Source organism: Mandrillus leucophaeus, unplaced genomic scaffold (genome assembly GCF_000951045.1).
Source record: "Mandrillus leucophaeus isolate KB7577 unplaced genomic scaffold, Mleu.le_1.0 Scaffold187, whole genome shotgun sequence".
In the NCBI taxonomy this organism is placed as follows: domain Eukaryota; kingdom Metazoa; phylum Chordata; class Mammalia; order Primates; family Cercopithecidae; genus Mandrillus; species Mandrillus leucophaeus.
Window position 1 is genome coordinate 1,365,862 of NW_012101887.1, and position 14,703 is coordinate 1,380,564.

Here is a 14,703-nt window from a genome sequence, read left to right on the forward strand (position 1 = left end):
TTGCATTAGTTATCTTACTGTATAACAAATCACCCTAGCTTAAATCTAAAAATATTTATACACTTTCTTAGGATTTGGGATCCATGGGTGTCTTAGCCATATATTCTGGCACAAAGTCTCATGAATTTGCAGTCAAGATGTTGGCTGGGCTGTAGTCTGAAAGTTTGACTGGTGTTAGAGGATCCACTTCCTAGAGGGCTCATTCCTAGAGCTGCCTTGTTTTCTCACAATGTGGCAGCTGGCTTTCTCCAGAATAGGTGATCCAAGAGAGAAACCGTGATCACTCAGTGATAAACCATTACTTCTACTTTATACTGTTAGTCACACAGACATTTCCCTGACAATATATGGGAGGAGATTACACAAGAGCATGAATACTGGGAAGCTGGCTGTCACAATTTGGCCCCAATGATTGATAGTTCTTGATTTGCAAAATATATTCATCCCCTCCAAAAGCTCTCCAAAGCTCTCATCTTATTACACCATTAGTTCAAAGTCTAGAAATCTAAATCAGTTCCAATTGTGGATGCCACTCATAGGTGCACTTAAGTACAGCTCCTCAAGAAGAGTTCTTTTTTATGTGAAGACCCATACACTAAAGACATAGTCTCTGCTTCCACGTGTAATAGAAAATGAATCAAATAATAAATGTGGACATGTATATTTAAAAAGAGGGAACATTGGAGGTACATAGGTTCACGGAAATTCTGAAACCCACCTGCGCACAGTGGTAGTTCCTTGGTCAAGTTTCAAGGCTAGAATTCTCTTAGTTCTCCTTTCTGGGATCTTGGACCTACTCACTGAGTCACCCTTTCTTTTTCTTGTTTACGGTTCTGCCTGCTTTCTGCCTATAGAAGCTTGAATGTCCCACAAGCTTCTTTCCATTTGGTCCTCTCTGTGCGTTTTAGTCCAGGCTGGCTGTGTTTCTGCTAAAAGCCTTCTCTTAAAAACTTTGTGGCTCACTTGTGAATTTTGAGTTCACTCCATTAGACAAAAGCAACAACCACACATCTCTTCCACATAAACTCCTGTACCTCGGGCTTTTGCTGATGAAAACACCCTTAAACTTTTTTAAAACCTGTGATGTTATTCAGAGATTTTTCTGAGACACATCGTTTGATGAAAATACTCTGAGGCACAACTTAAGATCTTTGTGAGCTATTAAAGGACTTTATAACTACACCCTAAACTTTTTGTTTGGCAGTGTCCTGGATTTGTTTTGCTCGGAGACATTCCCCAATTTTAGCATCATTTGTCATCTGCACAGGCTGGGAATCTTCAAATCCAGCAAGTTTTGACTTGTGTGTTTGTAATAGAGTCTGGTTTTTGCTGTGTTGGCCAGGTGATCTTGGACTCCTGGCTTCAAGCATTCCTCCCACCTCAGCCTCCCAAAGTTCTGGGATTTTAGGCATAAGCCACCATGCCTAGGCGTGGCTCCTTTTTGTTTAACAGTTATTCCTTTGACTGTCTCTCTCCTCACACATTTTACTATAAGCAACAAGAAAAAATACACATGAAATATTTAACATTTGGCTGGCAATCTCCTTTGCTAGATCAATCAGTTAATTAGGCATATTTTCTACTTTGTACATATCTGTGGGTAACAAATTTGCTAAACTTTCTGCCAGTATGTAACAAGGATCTCCTTCCCTCTACTTTCCAACAAGAGATTTCAAATCTGTTAAGATGTCACCTGCAGCCTCCTCAAAGGTTATCTATTATGCGTCTATAAAAAAATTTCTTCAAAGCTCTTCAAACTTTCATTAACTCCTCCAAGTTCTACCTTCTGCTCACCGCCAGTTCCAAAACCACACTTACATTTTAGGTTTTTGATAACATCCCACTTCCGAGTACCAGAATGTATACTAATTTTCTCTTGCTGCATAACAAACTGCCCCAAAATACAACATGTAAAGCAATAAACATTCATTATCTCATGTAGTGTTTGAAGGTCAAAAATCCAGAAGCAGCATAGCTGAGTGGCTCTGGTTCATTGTCTCTTGTGAAATTACTAGTCAAACCATCAGCTGAGACTGTAATCATCTGATGTTTTAACTAGTACTAGAGGATTCACAGACATGCTATTGGCAGGACACTTTAGTTCTTCACTAGCTGTTTAGCTGAATACCATACTTCCTTCCCACATGTACCCCTTCATAGAGCTTCCTGGCTTCCCCTAAAACAAGTAATCCAAGAGAGAAAGAAGCAGAAGCCACCATGTTTTTTAAATGCCTTTTTTGACCTAGCCCCCAAAGTGACATATTATTACACAGATATGTGGCCAAACTGTGGGTCACTGACATGGTTTGGATGTGTGTACCCTCCAAATCTCGTGTTGAAATGTGATTCTCAATGTTGGAAGTGGGGCTGGTTTTGTTCATGAGGGTAGATCCCTTGTGAATGGCTTGGTGCTGTCCTTGCGGCAATGAGTTCTCGCTATGTGAGTTCACACAAGAGCTGGTTGTTTAAAAGAGCCTGTCATCTCTTTTGCTCCCTTTCTCACCATATGAAATGCTGCTCTCCTTCCCTTCTGCCATGACAAAAAGCTTCCTGAGGCCCTCACCAGAAGCAGATGCTGGTGCCATGCTTCTACAGCCTGCAGAACTGTGAGCCAAGTAAAGTTCTTTTCTTTATAAATTACCCAGCCTCAGGTATTGTTTTATAGCAGTGCAGAACAGACTAACACAGACACACAAACCAACTAAGTACAGTATGAGAAGGGATTATTGGGTGCCATTTTGGAGGTTGTCCACCACAGGATTTTATCTGTATCATTATTCAAATTGCTTTTTTGAAAAATTTTGTAAGGGCACATTTATGATAGAAATTTGAATGCTTGTTTAATATTTGATGATATTAAGGAATTAACCATTTTTGTGTGATCATAGTAATTTTTAAAGATTCCTTTTAGAAATACATATTGAAGTATTTAGAGATGTAGTGATACAATGTCTGGGATATGCTTCAAGGTAAGAGATGTGGAAAGTGGGTGGTAGTATAAATCAAGATTGGTTATGAGTTGAGGATTGTTGAATAATAAGTATATGGGGACTTAGTATTCTGTTCTGCATACTTTTACATGCAGTAGTCCCCACTTCAGGGAATATGTTCCAAGACCCCCAGGGGAGGCCTGAAACTGAGGATAGTACTGGACCCTATATATACTGTGTTTTTTCCTTCCTTATTGAGAACTTTTATGTTTTCACTTAAAGGAAGCACTTTACAGCTTCTCTTTGGCATATCCAAAATTGCCAGCATCACCACTCTTACACTCTGAACCATTAAGTAAAATAAAGAACACAAACACTGTGATACCGCTACACTTGATCTGATAACCAAGAAGTCTACTAAGTGACTAACAGGTGGGTAGCATATACAGCACTGATACACTGGACAAAGGGAAGACTCACATCCTGGGCAAGATGGAGCAGAATGGCAGGTTTCATCATGCTGCTCAAAATGATGTGTAATTTAAAACGAATGAATTATTTCCGGAATTTTTCAGTATTTTTGGACAGGCGGTGACTGCAGGTAACTAAAACTGTGGAAAGCAAAACCATAGATAAAAGGAGACTATGATATGTTTTCATTTTCCATAATAAATAGTTAAAAAGGAAAAAGACACCATAGGAAAACAAAAGACAAGTCACAAATTGAGAAAAGATCTTTGCAACACATATGACTATCGAAAGGATCAGTATTCACACTGTGTAAAGAACCACTACAATTCAATAAAAATGAAGATAATGCTCTCCACCCCAAACAGGCAATTCATACAGGAGAAAACCTGAAAAGATACCCAACCACAAGGAAATGCCATTTCACACCCACCAGATGAACAAAAATGTAAAAGTCTGGCAATATCATTACAATTCTTATAATTGCTGGTTGGAGTATGAATTGATATAATCAATTTGGGAAACAATATGGTGTTATCTAGTAACTGAAGATGCACATCTTCTGTGACCCAGGAAAAATGTATAGCAGGAGACGAGCAAGAAAATTCATAATGGCATTTATAACAGTAAAACATGGAAAAAAAATCCACCGTCCATCAACAGTAGAGTGATTAAATACATTGTATATGCTCATACAGTAGAATATAGTGGTGGAAAAAATGAATTACAAATTCGTGGACATAGATAAATCTCTAACACAATGTTGAGCAAAAAAACAATTCACAAAAGAATTTTACAGTAGGATTCTACTTATATAAAGAACCAATGAAAGTAAATAGCATAAGAGTACAAACATAGGAAGTAAATCTATAAATGAAAGCAAAAGAATGATAAGCCCAAATTCAAGACAGTGATTTCCTCTAGCTACAGAGGGAAGGGAATGAAGTAAGGAATAGGTGAACAAAGAGCTTAAGAGTATGATAATTATACGTGTTGGTTTGGCCAAACAGTCCTGGTTTACCTAGCACAGTTCTGGTTTGCTGATTTTCTGGTGTAATGATTAATAGCATTGTCACTCCCCAAATTGTCACTGTTTGGATAATAAATTATATGCATCCTTTTTAGAGTAAAAGTAACTTTTTTCTCCTTAAACTGGATGGCGGGCATGTGGGACTTTATCATTCTTCCTTATACATGTATTTTTAAAATATAATTTAAAACTAGTCAGTATTTTAAAATATAATTAAAAACTTTAGTCAGTGTTAGTAACTGTGTGACAACACAGTAAAAAAAAAATTAGTATGTAAGATAAATAAATGTAAATAGGATCCAAATGAAACTCTTCATCTGGGTGGATACAAGGATAAATAACATACTGTATGCTGGCATTGTATTAAGCTTGTTACTAATATTACTTCATATTCATAGCAAGACTTTTAGGTAGGCATTATTATCTCCATTTTACACATGAAGAATCTAAGACACAAAGATTATACATAATATAACCAAAGTCATATCATATGTGACAGGGCAGAATTTGAACCCAAGCAGTGTGACATCAGACTACATGCTCTTAACTACCATGCCAGAGTCTGTAACAGATATTCTTAACCTTTTTTTATGCCACAGATCCCTTTGACAGTCTAGTGAAGCCTAGAGAGTCCTTTTTAGAGTAATGTTTTTTGTACGTCAAATATAATGCACAGGATTATAAATAAAATCAATTATACTAAAATATGGTAATCAAAATATTTAATAAATGTATACTTTACATGTACTTTTTATTATTGCATTAAATAATACAATCTAGCAGGTCTAATGTATAATTTTGAAATAATACTAATTGTATCTTGAGATATCTACAAATATAGTAATGTGATAGGAAAATGTTTGTGATTTTTGTAAGTGAAAAAGTCACCAAAATAGTTGTAATAACACTGTGGTTTTTTGCATATGTTCACAATGGAAAGAAATCCTAAATCTTACTTAGAAGTTCGCAAGAATTATAATATTTTTCCCACCTCAATTCATGGCCCTCTACTTTATGATAGGCTTTCTGACATGTTTTGCTTCAAAGAGGTCATATTCCCCATCCCATTTCCTATTTTCTGGTTTGGGATTACACTCAAGGTGTGATATACAAATAGATTAGTTTATTAGAAAATATTTTTCCACATGGTGAACTTGAGTGGAGGCTAACAAATGGGAATGTGCTAAAATAGCCATGTGTACATATAGACAATGGGAAGCTTGGAACTGCTTTAGTGTTTTATACAAAAGACTTAAAACTAATTTCAGCTGGGCACTGTGGCTCGGGCCTGTAATCCCAGCACTTTGGGAGGCCAAAGTGAGAGGATTGCTTGAGGCCAGGAGTTCAAGACCAGCCTGGGCAACATAGTGAGACTCCCACCAGTACAAAAAAATTACAAAATTAACTAGGCATAGTGGCTCACACCTGTGGTACCAGCTACTTGGAAGGCTGAGACAGGAGGATGGCTTGAGCCTGGGAAGTTGAGGCTGTAATGAGCCATGATTGTGCCACTGCACTCCAGCTTGGGCAACAAAGTGAGACCGTTTCCAAAAACAACAAAAACTGGTTTCAAATATATATTGCTACATTGCAATTCTCCATAAAGGAATTAGTTGTTGATAACACAATGCCCTCAGTATACTATTTGTCAATACCTATAGCAATGCAACACACAAAAAAGAAAATTTAAATAGCTGGACCACATTAAAAGTTTTATTGGGCTAAAATCAAAAACATCTGACAAGTTTTTGACTTGCCTTTCTCATGATTTAACGTCCCAGCAGAGCAACTGGGAACCTAATTCTGACCAACAAGGAGGAATTGCTTGGCTAATTGGAAGTGACAGAAACCTTGGGAGAAAGCAACCACATACCAAGGATAATTATAAGAAGGTAACATGGGCCCTAAAGGATAGTGTCAAGAAACCTGAAACCCCCAAATGAGGTGAGACTTGCAAAAAATGCTAAGGAAGGACAAAGAACAGACCTTTTAAAATTCTGTTCAGAACCAGAAGATCAAGAAAGGGAAACGCCCACTAGCAGCTTCTACTGTAAGGTTAGAGCTGACAGAGAAAGAACTCCTTAACTACTATTTGCTTCATTCTCTACAAAGGAAACTAGAGAAGTGGGTTGACATCATAGAAAGAACATGTGTTTGTGGGGCCAGGCAAACCTAGGTTTAATTCTGTTTCAGCACTGTTTAACAAAATTTATGGGAGGCTATTGTTTTGGATTGGGCTCCTGCACTAGGCCCCTCCAGACCAAACCAAAATGGAGTCACTCATACTAAAACTCCAGGTCACCAAACCAAAACTAAGTTGTTTATCTGACCTTCCAAGAAATCAGGAGGGAAAAACAACCAAATCTCCAAACAGGCCAATTTTAATCAGTGTGATAAGGAAGTCCCCTCTTTTTTAACCCTGTGAGGAAAGTAACGTTTTGAAATGATCAATACACTTTATTCCTTAGTTCTGCTTTCTTTAGCCCCTTTCTCCCAATAAAGTCCACTTCCTCTGCTCAACTTACTGAAGCACTATTCTATTTTATAGAACGAGATGCTGCCCAATTCTAGAATCACTAATAAAAACCAATTAGATCTTTACATTTGTTGAAATTTTGTCTTTGACAACATTACTTGTTACATTATTCTGGGTATCCTTTTCCCCATCTGTAAAATAGACATAGCGATGCCTTTCCCATAGGATTTTTCTCATTAATAGAAGTAACATATTCAAAACACTGAGCCAGGCTCACAACAAATAGCAACTTGTTAATATTACTCAAAAGCATATAGATATTGACAGAAGGCAATACTGTTCCTAATTAGGGGAAAAAATTTTCTAAGAGAGTACTTAACAGTTTGAATCTAGATTATAACATTTGCTCTGAGTGTTTTACATTACAGGTTTTAGGGTAAAAAGTACAAATGATCAGGAGATGGAGACCATCCTGGCTAACACGGTGAAACCCCGTCTCTACTAAAAAATACAAAAAACTAGCCAGGCATGGTGGCGGACGCCTGTAGTCTCAGGTACTCGGGAGGCTGAGGCAGGAGAATGGCCTAAACCCAGGAGGCGGAGCTTGCAGTGAGCTGAGATCCGGCCACTGCACTCCAGCCTGGGCGACAGAGCGAGACTCTGTCTCAGACAAAAAAAAAAAAAGGAAAGTACAAATGAGATCTGAGAACAGTGGTACTCATCTTTGAGGAATTATGGAAAATGTAATAGAACACTAAACATGGGAAAACATCTGCCTTCAGGTTGAAAAGTGGAAATCTCAATCCCTGAATTTTTTTTTTTTTTTTTTAACTAAGTAACTTTTTTGCCCATTGGTGTCATTTAAAAAAAAAAAAAAAAAAAGAAAAAAAAAATCAACTGAAACAAAAGAATACACTGAATTTGCCAAAGGCATGCTTAAAATGGAGACATAAGTCTTCAAAGCTAAGGTGATGAGAAAAGAACAAGTCTTAAATTTCTTCAGAGCTTCAAGAGGCAAAGCTTGAAAGAAGAAAAACTTGTATTCTTAGGTAAGATGTAGGGGTAGAATGGTGGCCCCTGCAAAAGGTAAGCCTTCCTCCTAATCCTGGAATCTGTGAATGGTACCTTACTTGGATAAAAAAGTCTTTGCAGATGTAATTAAGAACCTTGAGATGAGGAGTTCATCCTGGACTATCTGGTGGGCTGTAAAGCCAATGACATGTATTCATATATGACAGAAGAGAAGACATGGAGAAGAGGAGGGGGTAGTTGTGACCGTGGAGGCAGAGAATGGAGTAATGTGATCATAAATCAAGGAATGCTGACAGCCACTAAAGCTGGAGAAGGCCAAGAACAGATTTTTGATCCTCCCGCAGAAGTACAGCCTTGCTAATGCATTGATTTTGGACTTCTGGCCTCAGAACTAAGAGAATAAATTTCTATTGTTTTAAGCCATCAGTTTGTGGTAATTTGTTACAGAAGCCCTATAAAGTTAATACACAAGAGTTCAAAGAGAATACAGTAATATCTCTAAGAGACTTCTGTATTAGGGTTCTCCAGGGAAGCAAAGCCAGTAGAATGATACATGTTGTTAAAGCAAATTAAAAATGGAAACCAAGCCTGACGAATCTCTGTGCAGACAAACCCAGTTAGGCCTCATAAGTTAACCTTGCTTGATTTGCAAACATAATCTAAAACTTAACTTGAGCTATTTATGGTAAATGAATATAACACAGAACTTAAGCTCAATCAGTCAGAAGCAGCTTTATAATTATGTAGCTAGGGACTTTCCAAGAGGATGACCAAAGACGGAAATGATATAACTGTAACCAATCAAATATTGTCTTTGCTTTCATGTTCCTGCTATAAAATCCTCCACACTGCATTCCTTCAGCAGAGCTCCCAAACCACTTCTGGTTTAGAGTTGCCCAATTTGTGAATCACTGTTTGCTCAAATAAACTTTAAAATTTTATTGTACCTCAGCTTATCTTTTTCAGATAGATTAGATAGATAGATAGATAGATAGATAGATAGATAGATAGATAGATAGATAGATAGATAGATAATTTATTATGGAAATGTCTCAATCACAGAAACCTAAGATCTGCCATCTGCAAACTGGAGAACCAGGAAAGCCAATGGTGTAATTAAGTTCAAGTTCAAAGGGCTGAGAACCAGGAGACCCAATAACTTAACACCCAATGTAAGGCCTGAGAATGTGGGGTAGGGATGCTAGTATAAGTCCTAGAGTCTGACGACTGCAGAACCAGGAGCTCTGATGTCCAGGGGTAGGAGAAGATGGAGGTCCCAACTCAAGAAGAAAGCAAATTCACCTTTTCTCTGCCCTTTTTGTTCTATTTGGGCAGGCCTCCAGTGAACTGGATGATGCCCACCCACATTGGTAGAGCAGATTTTTAGTCCGTCTTGATTCAAATGCTAATTTCTTCACAGAGGCACACAGAAATATTGTTTTATCATCTATCTGGATATCCCTTAACACAGTCAAGTTGACACGTAAAATTAACCATCACAATTAGGTTTTCCTGGCTTGGAGGGAATGGGAGATAATGAAATGGGTGCTGGAGGGTAGAGGAAGTCTGAGGGACTTCTTGGTTGGACTATGTGAACCAGAATGGAATGAGCAAATGACAGACCCCACAGTCTCTGCTCTGACAGAGATTGCCAGAGTTTGAAATAGACCTGATAGGGTTACTACAGGTTACCAGATCCGGGAAGTTATGTGGCAGCCAAGCTAATATCCAAAGATCCCCCAAAGATTATTTCATGTGATCAGAGAGAGTCTTTGTTTAATTGACAACTGCTTCCCACTTCCCATCCCCTTCATGTGTAGCAGGAGTCACAGGTGTCTGTATGCAGATACTTTACTCGACCCTATCCAAACTACTAATAAGAAAAAGTATTTTTCAGTAATCTAAGTAGTCACAAGCTCTCAGAAATACGGAAAAGATTATGGACATCTACAGGAGTGCCAGTGATATAAAATGATAACCCATATCACATGGAAACCCTCCCAAATAAATAATCAATCTTTATTTGACTAAGACTTTATTCATTCAACTGAGATTCTCTTAACACCCCTGATAACCAGCCAGGACCATGCTGATCCTAGACAACAATCTAAAAGGAATAATTAAAGGATGCTTTGGGAGCATCTGTAAGAGAAAGCAGTAATCAATCGAATACAGCACGGGTTTATCTATAACATTTTATTTCAGTCTAATTTAATTTTCTTCCTGATTCCTGATAGAATTACTAGACTAGTCAGCCAATAAAATTCAGTAAGTAATATTTATCTGGGCCAATGAGGTATTAGTTACTTTTTTTTTTTTTAAATCATATCCTTGTGAGTAAGTTGGAGGGGTTGGGGAGGCTAGATGGTAGTACTGTCAGAGAAGGACTTAGCATCCAAAGAATACTGACTCCTAGATGGCAGTCAGCCTCTCCAGAGGTTTTTAGTATAGAATTACAGTCCTGGGTCATCTGTGTTTCATTGACTTAAATGAAAACATAGAATCCATATTTATCAAATTTTTACCTGATTCACAAAATCAGGAAGGATAGTATTTTCCCCAAACTTTGGAACAGCTTGATGTTGGCTCTGGGCTAAATTCTATATAGGCATAATTAGAATCAATAAAATTTTTAGAGTCTATAACAATATAGGCAGAGTCCAACAAACTAGTAGGATTTTTAAGTTTATCCACTCATTTAGATGTCAAAAATTTATGGAATATCTACCTGGGTAAATGTCTGTTAGGCTTTAGAATATGAATAAGGTATGTTGGACTGCAGGAGTTTAAAATCTGGTGAATAAAACAAACATAAACAGATAAAATATAACAAATATTAATTGTAAGGCATTATATTTGGTAAAAAATAAAAACCACATTTAATTGTATGATATCGACAGGCACTGGCATGTGTGAAACACCTTTAGACATTTAATAAGCTGGAAAAAATAATATTTACCATAAACATATACTACTGTTGCAAACATAAAATAGTAATTTTGTGGAAAGTTATTATGCACAAGCCATACTGTTTAATGCAGCAATTTTCTTCTAAGAATCTACTTTAAAAAAAAAATCTAAAATACATTCATAATGTTATATATATATAAGGAAGTTTATAAAAAATTATGGCAAAAAAGTTTAGCACGAATGATTAAAAAGACAATATAGCCATGTGATAGTGTCATAATCATAAAGAGTTATGTCTCTAAAAAATGGGTGTCTGAAATATTATGTCACATTATAGAGTAGCATGTTATAGTCAACTAGAAGTCTGGGAAAAATGATTTTTTACTGTAAAACCTCTTGAATGTTTTGAATTTTGTGCCATGTGCATGTAACACATTCAAAAAATAAACATAATTTTAAAATAAAAAATTCAACTTAAAATTTTAAGAATACATTTACAGATAGTTTTTAATGATATAAAGAAATACTCATGATATACTAAGTGAAAGGCAAGGACATTACATTATTTCTTGCAGTAGATATGAATAATTGGAAAATATATATACTCTGGCTATATTACTAGGAATATTTTCTTCAGTGTTTTGCACCATAAGATATCTAGGACTGGTTTACATAAAAGCAAGCAGAATGATGAAGCAGCTCACCTTAAGAACGGTTGAATGAAAATGTAAATGCTTAGCCTGGAATATATATATATATGAGATCATGATGACTGTCTTCAGGCATCTGACGTCTTGCCATGTTAAAAAGTGATCATGCTTCCACTGGAAGGTCTTGGAGGATGGAACTAGACCCATTGACAGGAGCTATAGCAAGCCATTTCAACTCGATGTCAAAATACTTGCAGACAGTCACTTGCTTATATGTCATTTCAGTTCAATATCAGGAAACACATCCAAAAAGAATAGAGCAAAAAAATGAGTGGCTTCCCAGTCACTTGAAAGATTCAAGCATAAATTATCAATTCCTTGATAGAACATTATGGAAGAAATTCAAGAATCGGAAGTGTGGTTTTTGGGTGTGATTCCAGCTGTGTGAGAAACCATTTAATCCCTCTGGAACTTAGTTCTCTGTAAAATGGGGAATTTTGACTAAAGTGCCTCATTTCTTTTTGGGTTTTAAACTCTTTTGATTCTGCTTTGAAGTAACAACATTTTGCTCTCTTCCAGATTTATATATCAGCTTTTTATCAATTGAAATAAACCACCCTGAGCCGGGTGCAGTGGCTCACACCTGTAATCCTAGCACTTTGGGAGGCTGAGGCAGGTAGATCACTTGAGGTCAGGAGTTCAAGGCCAGCCTGACCAACATGGTGAAACCCCATCTCTACTAAAAATAGAAAAATTAGCCCAGCATTGTGGCAGGCACCTGCAATCCCAGCTACTCAGGAGGCTGAGGCACAAGAATTGCTTGAACCTGGGAGGTGGAGGTTGCAGTGAGTCGAAACCGAGCCACTGCACTCCAGTCTGGATGACAGAGTGAGACTCTGTCTCAAAATGAAATGAAATGAAATAAAATAAAATAGCCACACCGTACTTGTGAAGATTAATTGAGATGTTTAAAACATTATTTGCAAAAATGCAAAACATGATGTAAGTGTAAAGCATTATTATATATCAACATAATTGACCGTTAGAAAAATGCAAATTAACACCTCAATGAGCTATCACCACACACCTGTTAGAATGGTTAAAATAAAAAGTACTGATGATACCAAGTGCTGACAAAATGCGGAGTAACTAGATCTCTCATACATTGCTGATGCTAATGTAAAATGATACCATCACACTAGAAAATAGTTTGGCAGTTTCTTATAAAGTTAAACATACACTTAATGTACAACCCAATAATACAACTACTGGATATTCATTCTAGAGAGATCAAAACTTACACACAAAACCATGTGCATAAATGTTCATATCAGCTTTATTTGCAATAGCCCAAAATGAAACAATCAGATGTCCTCCAATTGATGAATGAACAAACTGGCATAACCCTATCATGAAATCCTACTGAGCAATAAAAAGGAAAACACTATTGATACATACAACAACTTGAGTGCATCTCAAGGCTGTTATGCTGACTGAAATAAAAGCTAATCTCAAAAGGTTATCTGTTATGTGATTCTGTTTATATAACATTTTCAAAATGATAAAAATCACAGCAATGAAGAATTGATCAGTAGTGCCAGGGGTTAGGGTTGTGGGGAGGGTGTGACCATGAATGGGCAGCATAAGAGAATTTCTTTGGAGTGATGGAATAGTTTTATATCTTGATTGTAGTGATCATTGTATTAAACAATTGCATGTGATAAAATTATATAGGACTGTAAGCCAAAAATAAATTAGTATGTTTATTTTTAAGGTCTGGAAAGCATGGAAATTTGTATCTTCATTCACTTTTGTTTTCATGGACTATTTTCATGTTTGAACTTTTCATGGTATGCAGTTTCTTATAATCTATAATATGGAATGTTTCTCATATGAATGTTTTTCTTATTGAAGAATGCCATAGAAATAAGGGTGTGAGGTATACTTACTTGACAGGGGAATTTTACTCCTTTTTATTTACTTATTTATTTTTGAGATGGGAGTCCTGCTATGTTGTCCAGGCTGGTCTTGAACCCCTGGACTCAATCCTTCTGCTTGACCTCCCAAAGTTCTGGGATTACAGGTATGAGCTACAGTGCCCTGAGAGTCCTTTTTAAAGAAGTGAATGCTTAAATGTGGAATTAAATTTAGGCAAAGCTCACTTTTATTATACATACAACAACTTCAGCCATGTACCTCATAACAATATTTGGGTCAATGTCTGACCTTTTGTACAATGGTTGTCCCGTACGATTATAATGAAGCTGAAAAATTTCTATTACCTAGTGACATTGTAGTAATCGTAATGTAGCACAACACATTGCACATGTTTGTAGTCATGCTGGTGTAAACAAACCTACTGCATTGCCAGTCTAGCATAAAAGTCTAGCACACACAATTATCCACTGTATATAATACTTGATAATAATAATAAACAACTCTCACTGGCTTATGTATTTGCTATACTATACTTTTTATTATTGTAGAGTATATTTCCTATACTTATATTTATAAAAAGTTAACTGTTAAGCAGCCTTGGGCAGGTCTTTCAGGAGACATTCCAGAAGAAGGCATTGTTATCATAGGAGGTGACAGCTCCCTGTGTGTTGTTGCCCCTGAAGAACTTCCAGTGGGACAAGATATGGTGGTGAAAGATGGTGATATTGATGATCTTGAACCTGTGTAGGCTTAGGCTGATGTGTTTGTATGTGTCTTCATTCTTTTTTTTTTTTTTTTTTTTTTTGAGACGGAGTCTTGCACTGTTGCCCAGGCTGGAGTGCAGTAGTGTGATCTCAGCTCACTGCAAGCTCCACCTCCTGGGTTCATGCCATTCTCCTGCCTCAGCCTCCCAAGTAGCTGGGACTGTAGGCGCCCGCCACCACACCCAGCTAATTTTTTGTACTTTTAATAGGGACGGGGTTTCACCGTGTTAGCCAGGATGCTCTCGATCTCCTGACCTCGTGGTCCACCTATCTCGGCCTCCCAAAGTGGTCCACCTACCTGGGCCTCCCAAAGTGCTGGGATTACAGTATTTAAAACATTTTTTTAAATTAAAAACTTTTTAAATGGAAAAAAGCATATAGCATAAGGATATAAAGAAACCAAATATTTTTATACAACTGCACACTGCATTTGTGTTTTAAACTGTGTTATTACAAAAGAGTTACAAAGTTTTTAAAAATAAAAAGTTTATAAAGTAAAAAAGTT

The 14,703-nt window shown here is 36.9% G+C and overlaps 1 long non-coding RNA gene across 1 annotated transcript; it reads left to right on the forward strand.

Annotated features, from left to right (window-relative positions):
* Positions 1-6,954: 6,954 nt before the first annotated feature.
* Positions 6,955-8,355, forward strand: LOC105538204. Its single transcript, XR_001005854.1, has 2 exons — positions 6,955-7,340; positions 7,590-8,355. It is a non-coding gene; the product is annotated as an uncharacterized LOC105538204 (long non-coding RNA).
* The last annotated feature ends 6,348 nt before the right edge of the window (positions 8,356-14,703 follow it).